Source organism: Urocitellus parryii, chromosome 7 (genome assembly GCF_045843805.1).
Source record: "Urocitellus parryii isolate mUroPar1 chromosome 7, mUroPar1.hap1, whole genome shotgun sequence".
NCBI classification, from domain to species: Eukaryota; Metazoa; Chordata; class Mammalia; order Rodentia; family Sciuridae; genus Urocitellus; species Urocitellus parryii.
The window spans coordinates 104,853,152-104,865,190 of record NC_135537.1 but is presented as its reverse complement, the minus strand read 5'-3'; the positions used below and the strand labels follow the sequence as shown (position 1 = coordinate 104,865,190).

The window sequence follows — 12,039 nt, the reverse complement described above, 5'->3', positions numbered from 1 at the left end:
AAATATCAAGATGATAGATTTAAACTTAAACCATTCAGAATATCTTTAAATATGGGCAAAAAATTTAATAAGAAAGCAGTGTTTTTTTTCTGGATTGAAGAAAAAATAATGCTTTCTAAAAATTTGTATTTTCAAAATACACAGATAAGTCAAAAGTAAATGATACAAAATAGTTACCTGCAAACAGTAAGAGAGAGAAGTTATGAGTTACCTTGTTAATATCATACAAAGTAATCTTCAAAAAGGAATGTTATAGACAAAGAGGAATATTGTATTGCCTATTGATAAACATCCCAATTAATAACAAAGACTTGATCCTAATTATATTTACATCGATAACAGAGCTTCAAAATACATGAAGCAAATAAAATACAAAAATAAAATTAGAAATAAGTAAATTTAAACTTATTAATAGGGATTTTAGTATCTTTTTAGTGAATAAAAGATATAGACAAAGATGCATGTAATTGTAGCTACTTGGGAGGCTGAAGCAGCAGGATTATAAATTCAAGGATAGCCTTAGCAATCTTAAAAAAAAAATTTGGACATGGAGGTTAATGCTAGAGCACCCTGGGATCAAACCACAATACTGAAAACCTTTTTTTAAAAAGGGGCTAAAGGTATGACTGAGTGGTACAGCACTTGCCTAACACATACAAGGCCCTAGGCTTGATCACCACCACCACCACCAACACACACACACACACACACACACACACACACACACACACAGAAAAAAATAAAACCACAATAAAGCAAAAATGGAATTATAGTAGAAGTCAATAGCAAAAATATTTGGCAAAGCACAAGTAATCATATGTCCAGAAATTTACTTATCAACCAAAAGTGAAGTTAAAAAAAAACAATTGTTCTTACATCAAGAGTTAATACTATGAATAATTTAACAAATTAAATGCAAAATTTATAATCCGAAGACCAAAAAATATTGTTGAAAGAGGTAAAGGAAGAATTAAATAAATGAAAAGAAAAACTTTGTGTGAATTGAAAGACATTTTTTGTTAAAATAGCAATACCTCCTAAAGTAATCAATAAATTTAATGCAATCCTTGTCAAAATCTTTGCTTGATTCTTTGCAGAAATTAACAAATTCTAAGATTCACAAAGAAAATCAAGGGACCTAGAAGAGGTAAAACAATCTTTAAAATAAACAAATTTGAACACTACCTAATGTCAGAACTTACTACAAATCTACAGTAAACAAAATACTATGGGCCTGGCATAAAGACAGACACATAAACCGATGGAATAAAGCAAATTGCCTGGAAATAAACCCTCATGTCTGTGGTCCAGTGCTTTTAGACAAATGCCAGGACCATTCGACGAGAAAGGACAGTCATTTCAACATGTGGTGCTGGGAAAACTATATATCCACATGGGAAAGGATGAATTTGGACCCTTACCTACTATGCTGTACAACAATTAATTCAAAGCAAATTAAAAAAAATAAATATAAGACAAAACAAGAAAACATGGGTATACATTTTCATGATTTTGGATTTGTTAACAGATTTTTTAAAAAATGACAGCAAAATCATAAGCAACAAAAGAAAACAGGTAATTGAACATCAACAAATAATAAAATCTGTGCATCAAAAGGCACTATAAAAAAACTACAAAGGGAGAAAATTTTGTAAATTGTATATCTGAGAAGACTAATATAGAGAATATAAATTAAAAGCTTTAATTCACTAATAAAAAGAAAACCAAATTCAAAATGAATAATAATACTTAACCAAGATTTCTCTAAAAATGGTATATAAAAATCCAATAAGCATATAAAAATGATCAATATCATTATTCACTGAGAAATGCATATTCAAACCACAATGATAGTACTTCATACCCACTAGAATGGCTAGATTCAAAAAGACAAAAAACAACGAGTTTTGACAAGGCACTGAAAAAACTTGAAACCTTATACATTGCTGATAGAAATATAAAATAATCCATTTTTGGAGGGAAACAGTTGCTTAAACATAATATTACCATATGATCTGGCAATTCCAGTTTTAACTATTAACCCAAGAGAAATTAATACATACACAGACAAAAACATGTACAGAAATGTACATCTTTGCATTATTCATAATAGCCAAAAAGTTAAAACAAAGCAATGCCCATCAATAGACAAAAAGATAAAAAAAAATGTACTATATCCATACAAATGAATATCATTTGAAACAGAAAGAAAGTAATCACACCTATCCATGCTTCCACCTGGATGAGCCTTGAAAACATTGCATCTAGAGGAAGAAGTCAGTGGTAAGGGCCTCATGTTTATTACATAATTCCATTTCTATTAATGTTCCGAATAGGCAAATCTATAGACACAAAATATCTATCAGTGGTTGCCTAGGAATGAGTGTGGACATGGGAATTGAGGGATAACAGCTAAGGAAGGTGAAGTTTTATTTTGGAATAAAGAAAATATTCTAAAATTGATCTTGGTGTTGGATATACAACTCTATGAATATAGTAAAAATTATTGACTTGTAAATTTTAAATGGGGGAACAATATTGTATGTGACTTATAGAGTAATAACCCTATCAAAAATACTGATAAATCATCTAAGTTTTAAGAAAAAAAATCACAAGAATTCTGATATATTTTTAACTTCATGTAAATAGTATGTCTACCATGCTTTTTTCTATACAACATGCAGCACTGCCTCAGCGTACCAGAGTCATTCCGCCTGTCCATGTTTTATGCCCCCAAGTCACCTATGCTTCACTACTCCTGTGTTTCAGCAAGAGTTACTTGAACACAAGAATTGCAATACAATGGTGACAGTTCTTTGTTGTTGTTGTTGTTTTGTTAAGAAAATATTTTTTTAGAATTTTTTTATTCTAATTGGTTATATATACAGCAGAATGCATTACAATTCTTATTACACATATAGAGCATAATTTTTCATATCTCTGGTTATATACAAAGTATATTCACACCATTTGTGTCTTCATACATGTACTTAGGGTAATGATGTCCATCTCATTCCACCATCGTTTTTATACCCCTTGTTTCCTCCATTCCCTTCCATCCCCTTTGCCCTATCTAGAGTTCATGTAATCTTCTCATGTTCCCCCTCCCAACCCAACTATGAATCATCCTTCTTATATCAGAGAAAACATTTGGCATTTGGTTTTTGGAGACTGGCTAACTTCTCTTAGTCTTATATTCTCCAACTCCATTCATTTACCTACAAATGTCATGATTTTTTTCTCTTTTATTACTGAGTAATATTCTGTTATGTATATATACCACATTTCTTATCCATTCATCTACTGATGGGCATCTAGTTTGGTTCTGTAGTTTAGCTATTAGCCTTTTCCCTACATCCTTGCCAACACTTATTGTTGTTTGTATTCTTAATAGTTGCCAATCTGACTGGAGTGAGATGAAATCTTAGAGTAGTTTTGATTTGCATTTCTTTAATATCTACAGATGTTGAACATTTTTCCATATATTTGTTGATTGATTGTATATCACCTTCTGAGAAGTGTTTGTTCAGTTCCTTGGCCCATTTATTGATTGGGTTATTTGTTTTGTTTGGTGTTTAGCTTTTTGAGTTCTTTATATACCCTAGAGATTAGTGCTCTATCTGATGTACAAGTGGTAAAAATTTGCTCCCAAGCTGTAGGCTCTCTATTCACCTCACTGATTTTTTTTTTTTGCTGAGAAGAAGCTTTTTAGCTTGAATCTATTTCATTTATTAATACTTGATTTTAATTCTTGTGCTATAGAAGAAGTAGGGGCATAATCTGATATGGTGGAGATTTGGGCCTACTTGTTCTTCTATTAGACACAGGGTCTCTGGTTTAATTCCTAGGTCCTTGATCCACTTTGAGTTGAGTTCTGTGCATGGTGAGAAATAGGGGTTTAATTTCATTTTGCTACATATGGATTTCCAGTTTTCTCAGCACCATATACCTAGAAGACCCAAAAAAATCCACCAGAAAACTTCAAGTAGTAGTAAATGAATTCAGCCAAGCAGCTGGATACAAAATCAACACCCATAAATCAAACACATTTCTGTATATTTGTGACAAATCCTCTGAAAGGGAAATGGGGAAAACTACCCCATTTACAATAGCTCAAAAAAAAAAATAAAAATAAAATACTTGGGAACCAATCTAACAGAAGAAATGAAAGTCCTTTTTAATGAAAACTACAGAATACTAAAAAACTAAATTAAAGAAGACCTTAGAGGATGGAAAGATCTTTTTCTTAGATAGGCAGAATTAATATTGTCAAAATGACCATACTACCAAAAGCATTATGCAGATTTAATGCAATTCCAATCAAAATCCCAATGACATTCTTCATAGAAACAGAAAAACCTGTCATGAAATTCATCTGGAAAAATAAGAGACCCAGAATAGCCAAAGCAATCCTTAACAAGAAGAGTGAAGCAGGTGTCATAACTATACCAGACCTTAAACTATACTATAGAGCAATAGTAACAAAGATAGCATGGTATTGACACCAAAATAGACTAGTAGACCAATGGTACAGAACAGAGGACACAGAGACAAACCACATAATTACATTTAGAGAAATTACTATATTAGAGAAAGGTGCCAAAGTCATGACAGTTCTTTTGATAACTTAGAGGGCTACTAAGTGAGTGATGCATGGGTAGCATATAAGCATAGATATGGTGGATATGTTAGACAAAAGGAGGATTTATGCCTTGTGTGAGACAAAGCTGGATGGTTCAGGATTTTTATCTTGCCACTCAGAACAGCATGCATTTTAAAACATGGATTGTTTATTTTCTGAAATTGTTCCATTTAATAATTTTGGTAATTAAAACCACTCAAAGTGAAACACTTGATAAAGGGGGACTAATAAATATACAATTGGAAATTATAGTTGGAATAGATTTTATAGAGAAAATTATAACAAATTTTATATTAGAAATGAAGAAAAATTCAAACTCAACCATTTAAACTTCCAGTTAGGAAGCTAAAAGACAAGTAAAATTTAATTCAAAATTTGAATACAAAGAAATAATATTGAAAAGAGTATCAATCAAACTGGACATATCTGTGATCTAGCTACTCAGGAAGCAGAGGCAGGAGGATCATGAATTTGAGGCCAGCCTGGGCAACATAGCAAGTGGTCTCAAAACAAAACAAAACAACACAACCCAGGAAATTAAGAGTGTAAATCAGTGAAATAGAAAATGTAGAACCACGAAGAAAATCAAATATGGCTGTTTCAAAGAAAACATTATGAAGGATTACCCTTCACCTAGATTGATTAATACCATGGTGGGTAAAACATACCAAACAAAAGACAAACATGGCTTCAGCTCTTATTCAGACACCATGAGAAAACCTACAAAGGGAGAAAACATTTGCAAATCATATATCTGACAAGACTAATATATCAAATACAAATATTACCAATATCAAAACAAAAAACAAACATTGCTTCAGCTTCCAGTGTCAATGAAATGAAAACATGAAATACAATGAACAACTTTTTGCCAACAAAGTCACCAACTTTGTTTCAATGTTAAAGTTCTAAAAATCAAAAATTATCAAAACTAACCTAATTGTAACCAAAAAAGTTTGAATTTCCTTACATACATAAAAAGTGGTAATTATAAAGTCTTCCCATGATGATTTCTATAAAACATTTAAGGGGGAAATAATATCAGTTATATACAGTCTCTTCAATAACTAAAGGAGGAAGGAACTCTTCCTAGCTGATTTCATGAAGCAGGAATTATGATGAAACCAAATCAAGAAATACAGAATAAGAAAATTACAGTCCTCTTATGAATCTTCATCCTAAATTTTTTTAAAGAGAGAGAGAGAGAGAGAGAGAGAGAGAGAGAGAGAGAGAGAGAGAGTTTTTTAATATTTATTTTTTAGTTCTTGGTGGACACAATATCTTTGTTTGTATGTGGTGCTGAGGATCGAACCGGGCCACAAGCATGCCAGTCGAGCCAGCGCGCTACCACTTGAGCCACATCCCCAGCCCATACTAAAATTTTTTAAAATATAGTGAAATCCAACAATATAGTAAAAAGATAATGCTGTGTTGTATATTTGAGTTTATCTCAAAATGTAAAGTTGGTTTCATAGAAATCTGACTAAAGATGTTAACAGAATAAAAGAGGAATGGCATGAGATCATTTCAATAGATTCAGAAAAAGCATTTGACAAAATTGAAAATACAGTTATAATGAAAGCACCTGTAATACCAAAACTGAAAGAAACTTCCTCAATCCAGTAAATCTTATATATGATTTTTACAAAATTACAACAAGACAGATACAAAAGAATTAATTCTGCATGGTTCCATTTTCATAAATTGTTGACCAGGAAAAATTATCTGTGGTAATAAAAAAATCAAATAGTAATAATACAGGGTATTATGAGGAGTCATTGGATTCAAACTTTTTAGATTGAGAAATGTTGTGTATTTGGTTTGCAGGTGTTGTTTCAGAATGTACACACCTGTCAAAACCCATCAAGGTTTTGGTTTAGGCTCTCCATCTTTTACTGTATGTAAATTTCACACTAATAATTCAAAAAATCATAATGTTATTACTCAGCCAAAAAGAATGACTTTATGGCACTTCCCAGTGAGAGGAGGGAACGAAAGACCATCATGCTGAGTGGAATAAGCCATTTACCAAAAGTCTAAGGTTGAATGTTTTCTCCCACATGCAGAAACTAATCCAAAACAAGGAGGGGTGTGATAAAAAAGAAAGAAAGATCAGTGGAGTATACAAATAGGAATGAGAAAAAAGGTAGGAGCTATGGGACTGGGAAAGACAGTGGAATGGATCTGACCTAAATTTCCTGTGTATATATATGAACATATCACAGTGAATTTCGCCAAAGGACACTAATGAAATAAAAAACAAAAAACACTGTGAGTAAATAGCAGAAAGATCAGTAGAGTAGAGGGAGGGAACAGGGGAGGGAAAAGTGAATTCCTGAGGACTGAAATAGACCAAATTATATTCCATGCTTTTATAATTATAACAAAATGAGTTTATTGTTATATATAACTAAAAGAAATAAGTAGAATGAATCAGACATTATTGCCCTCTGGTGCATATGTGACTACATGAACCACATGATTCTACTTCATGTACAACCTGAAGGATGAGAAGTTATATTCCATTTATGTATGATGTGTCAAAGTGCATTTTACTGCCATGTATAATTAATTCGAACAAATTAAAAAAATATAAAGAACATGAAGAAAAAATCTATGATATCAGAGAATAGGTTGCTTAAATTAATCCTTCTACTAAGTGACTGTGTCTTCTTTCCATGAAAGAAGGAAACAATTGATGTTAGAGATCATTGTTTTTCTGTATTTTCTTAAAGGGCAGGGCACAATTGTGTTCTTCAGGTTTTTCATGTGCATAGTCGTTACATAGCTTATTATTTTATTGTAATTTGGGGTGAAACCCTTTGATTACATAATATACCATACTATACTTTAGCAATCAGTAAAATCCTATAAAGTTAGATTCTTTTTTTGAATGTGAAAACCAATCTATTATTTACCTATGTTTGACTGACTTGGATCTGGCCTATACATCAAGATGTGAGCAACTATTGATATTGAAATTCAAATGTATTCTGTGCTATAAATTATTTTACCTTATACTTAATTAATGGTATTTATCATACATACATTTACACACATACACATACACATCACACATACATGTGCTTCATTACATTAATTTAGTTTACCTTTAAAGTTGCTTTCCATAAATAATCCGAGATGAAAGTAAGAGCAATATAGGTTTTGTGAAACCATAGAGAAATTAGGAAATATTTTTTTAAAAAGGTATATATCTCAGAAAAATAAATACCACCAAGTTTTTGTTTAGGATCACCATATTTTACTGCATGTGAATTCTGCATTAATAATTCAAACATTTATAATGTTTTGAAAAAAATGTATCTAAGCAGGATGTGTTAGCTTTTCATTTGTGTGACCAGAAATATCTGACAAGAACGACTTAGAGGAGGAAAGGGTTATCATGGCTTACAGTTTCAAGGGATTCTGTGCCTGATTGGCCGGCTCCACTTCTTTGGGGCTGAGATGAGGCAGCGGAAGGGCATAACAGAGGGGAAATCTGCACATGGCATCCAGGAAGCAAAGGAAGAAAGAGAAAGGGACAGAAAGCAAAGATTAAACCCTTCTGGGGTACAACCCCAGTGATCAGATCAGCTATCCATGGATTCATCTCAACTAGATGAGGTCAGAGACCTCATGATCCAGTCTTTGCCTGAAAGTCCCACCTCTCAACCTTGCTTTTATTGGAGACTCTTTTCAACACATGAGTTTTGGGGGTTACAGGATAGATCCAAAGCATAACAAGGACTTTGTAAGATATTAGGATTATTATCATAGGTAAAGATGACATATAAATAGGGTAAACTCTAGTTTAGGGGTGGTATTTTTAAGTGATTCAAGTAATGTAAAAGAAATTTCATGAAAAAGAAGTATTATTAATAGAAATATTAATAATCAGCCTGGGTAAAACTGGAAAATCAGGCACTGCTGATGGAAATTTTGGAAATCATGAACTCAAGTGTGAGGATTATATTGGACAGAGTTGAGACCCTCCTAGGCAAGGACCAATAAATGAACATTAATTTATCTTGTTAAGAAATTCTAGCAGCAAGTCAGAATAGTTATACTAGAATACTTGAAGGACATGTTAAAACTTCTCTTGGACATGGCAGTAGAAAACAGTGAGGAAAAGTAGGCACGGCATACAAATGTGTCTTCTTGGGCACTAATGGAGTGTTAAGAGGAACAGAAGAGCAAATGTATACAGTGGCCAGTGGCGGCAGCGCCACAAAATCGTACAGAATTGTTTCAGTCATGCAGCATTATTTTTTATTCCAAGAGCCCTGATTTCTCCTCCTGTGAAATCTTGATCTCTGTCCATGCATTTACTGGAACTGTGTGAGAAACTAATTCCCATTGCCTGCTGATTTGAGAATAAGTGCAAGTTTAGGAAAGGTTTTCATCTTACCAATTTCTCCCTGCTATGCTCTATGGAGGGCTTCTGGCCTGGGTATCATAACCTCACTTAGAGATCTGCATGAGGTGCTCAGTTTCCCTGTACATTATGCAAGTTATAACCAAATCTAAAGTAGAAGTTCTTCTGGGCTGGGGATGTGGCTCAAGTGGTAGCGTGCTTGCCTAGCATGCATGAAGCACTGGGTTTGATTCTCAGCACCACATAAAAATAAATTAAAGATATTGTATCCATCTAAAACTAAAAAATAAATATTAAAAAAATAAAATAAAAATAAAGTAGAAGTTCTTCTAATAGTTGGCAATTATTTTTATTCATATGATTTCTGTGCCAACAATTACGAGTAGAGGGAAGAGGAATGAAAAATTTGCACAAAAGTTTCTTTTTAGGAATATCAGAAAAGATATGTAAACGTATTGCTACTCCAGGTAGAGGAAGTTGTTTTAAAAAATCAGTAGGCAACAGGTATAAGATATCCCATGGAAAGAGGACCAAGAAAATGTATCAAGCAGAAGTCTGTATCAGCAAAACATCAAGCTAGAAACCTAGACACACACCAACTATCCAGGAAGCTGTGAGATAAGGCTGTGTGCACTGTCCACTCTGGAAGGGTCTCCACTTACATCCCTCAAATCTGGTTTTATCTCTGCCTCTTATACAGGGACATATGAAAGAACGTTTCATTACATGATTACAATGCAAGAGGAAAGTCAGACATGCCACTGAATGAACACATTTGCCTCGTGGAGCAGCGAGTGAGAGCATACTGCTTCATAAAAAGTGATCTAAGGAAAAGATCATTTGTTAAAAAGTTCAGTAGGGAATTGTCTTACTGCCTTGCTGCTTGCAAATATATGCTTGAGTATTAGAAATAAAAAAAATTCAACTTAAAGAAAAATTAAATGAGCAGTTCAGAACAAAGGCAGCACTGTGTCATGTGAACATGTCTGTGAAGGACAAGAATCAGGTTCCTGTCCAGAGCTGCCACAAACCAGCTTTGTGATCTTGGGAGAACCAGGTAGCATCCAGGGGTTTCAGCTTCCTCCTGTCCAAAGGAGATGGAGAATATCCTCTCTGTGACCCTTTCCGCTCCAATAGTTTGTGACTACAACACTGAAAACTCGGAATTATAAACAAGCCTCAGTTCTTCTCTTCAAACAGCAACAAAAGCCCTCAAATTGTAATGTTACTTCCTGTTAGTCTTATTATAAGATATACTCATATATGTGGAATTTAAGTGGCCACCCTCTTTAACAAAGGGCCATAAAATCAGGATGGTCTTAAGAAAACTGGGCTACAAAAGAAATCTTCCCTGTCTTCTAGCCTCAAGCCATGAAATTTCAAATTATAATAGAATTATATTACTTTTTCAAAAGTGGAGGGAATAATCAGTATGCTAGTCTATATGGAACAGCGTCCTCCATTCATTGATATAAAAGCCGCCATAGTTGTTATTGCTGGTACTATAAAACCTAGGTTTCACATTCTCCACCATGAGGCTGGAATTCTGCCTGCAAGTCACATCACTGCCTCAATGTGTCCAGGTCTGTTGGAGTCACATTCACCTAAGGTGTTGACTCTTAAACTGGTAGATTTGCCACCAGGCACAGCAGATCTAGCTGCAACAGGGCAACCATGCCCTTGGCAAGGTATACCTGAGGTGTGGCCAGCCATTCCAATGTAAATTACATTCTTCTCTGTCATTTATATTTTTAACTCTTAAAGGTATTAAGGACATGAGAGTATTTTTAAAGAAGCAAAAACTTTTGTTTAAAAACAGTCATGTAACTAATTTCTTGATGACTTTGGATTTTCATGGACCAAATACTCCTAAACTGAGACATTTCTTTAAAGTCAGCAAGAACAAGAATAAAGTTTTCCATAGAGAGAAGTATTTCAATGTTAGAACACAATTATCACGTATATTTTTGATCCCTTGTTAAGCCATTAGTTTCTTCTCAAAACTACAGTTATCACAGAACGCACTGGAAAAATGACTGCAGGGCATTAGAATGGAAACTAAGGTTTAACCAAAAAAAAAGTCAGAATTCTATTTTTATTCAAGCAAATCACCATTGGAAGTACTCTGATTTTTAAGAGCCCGTCTTTTTATTATTGTTATTGTTAGTCTGTGAGTTTTTTTACAAACATCTCTTTTATCTTAATTAAGAATTTTTACATAGTTATCCCACATAAATTCACTTACATTGCATAAAACTTTGGATGCATCAGAAAAGGTGTCAAGGCAAAATAATTTTCATAGGAAGCTCTCAGGTCTGCCTCAGTTATAGTGGAAACAAAATGTTTCCCTTTATTTTTAATACACTCCAACAACCCCCAAAAAACTATATGTTTTAATTTGTCCTTGTAAAGAGAAGATGAGAAATCAAGGCACATGTTTATTTCATAGCAAGATGGTAAACATCAGTGAAGTAATCATTAATCATAACTGATTCCTAAGCAAAGATGTTGGCATTGGCGCTACAGCCAGTTACCAGCAACCACTCCAAGTAACTCTAGAACATTTGATTTGAAGGAGAATAAAGAACATAATGCTGCCCACAGTGTACTGTTCGCCTTTGCCTCTCTCCTTCCTGGGGCCTTGCAACATCACAGGCCAGCTGTTAACTAGATGCAAGCACATGAGCCACAGAGTGTGAGAATAAAAATATTAGCATTATTTCCATGGAATGAGTCACGTGGTGATTATAGAAATAATCAGCATTAGCATACTACAATATTTGTTTTGTTCTTGAATGTTGTAATACCCTAGGGGAAAAAAATTATCTTTATTTGAAAAAGGTTAAAAATGAAAGTATATGTTATATATCTTTGCTGGAAAACTGTGGGAAATGGATTTGCTGAAACCATATGGAAAGGAAGAGGGAATCAATTAAAAACAGAAATCTAATAAATCTAAAATATTTCCAAATGAAATGCTTGTGGTAAACTAATTTCTTGTAAACACTGCACTCAAGTCCCT

At 33.5% G+C, this 12,039-nt stretch overlaps 1 protein-coding gene across 1 annotated transcript in view; it reads right to left on the bottom strand.

The window, feature by feature from the left end:
* Positions 1-12,039, bottom strand: part of LOC144256094 (tRNA (32-2'-O)-methyltransferase regulator THADA-like) — a 105,445-nt gene that overhangs the window by 59,180 nt on the left and 34,226 nt on the right. The gene's annotated exons all lie outside the window — the stretch shown is intronic.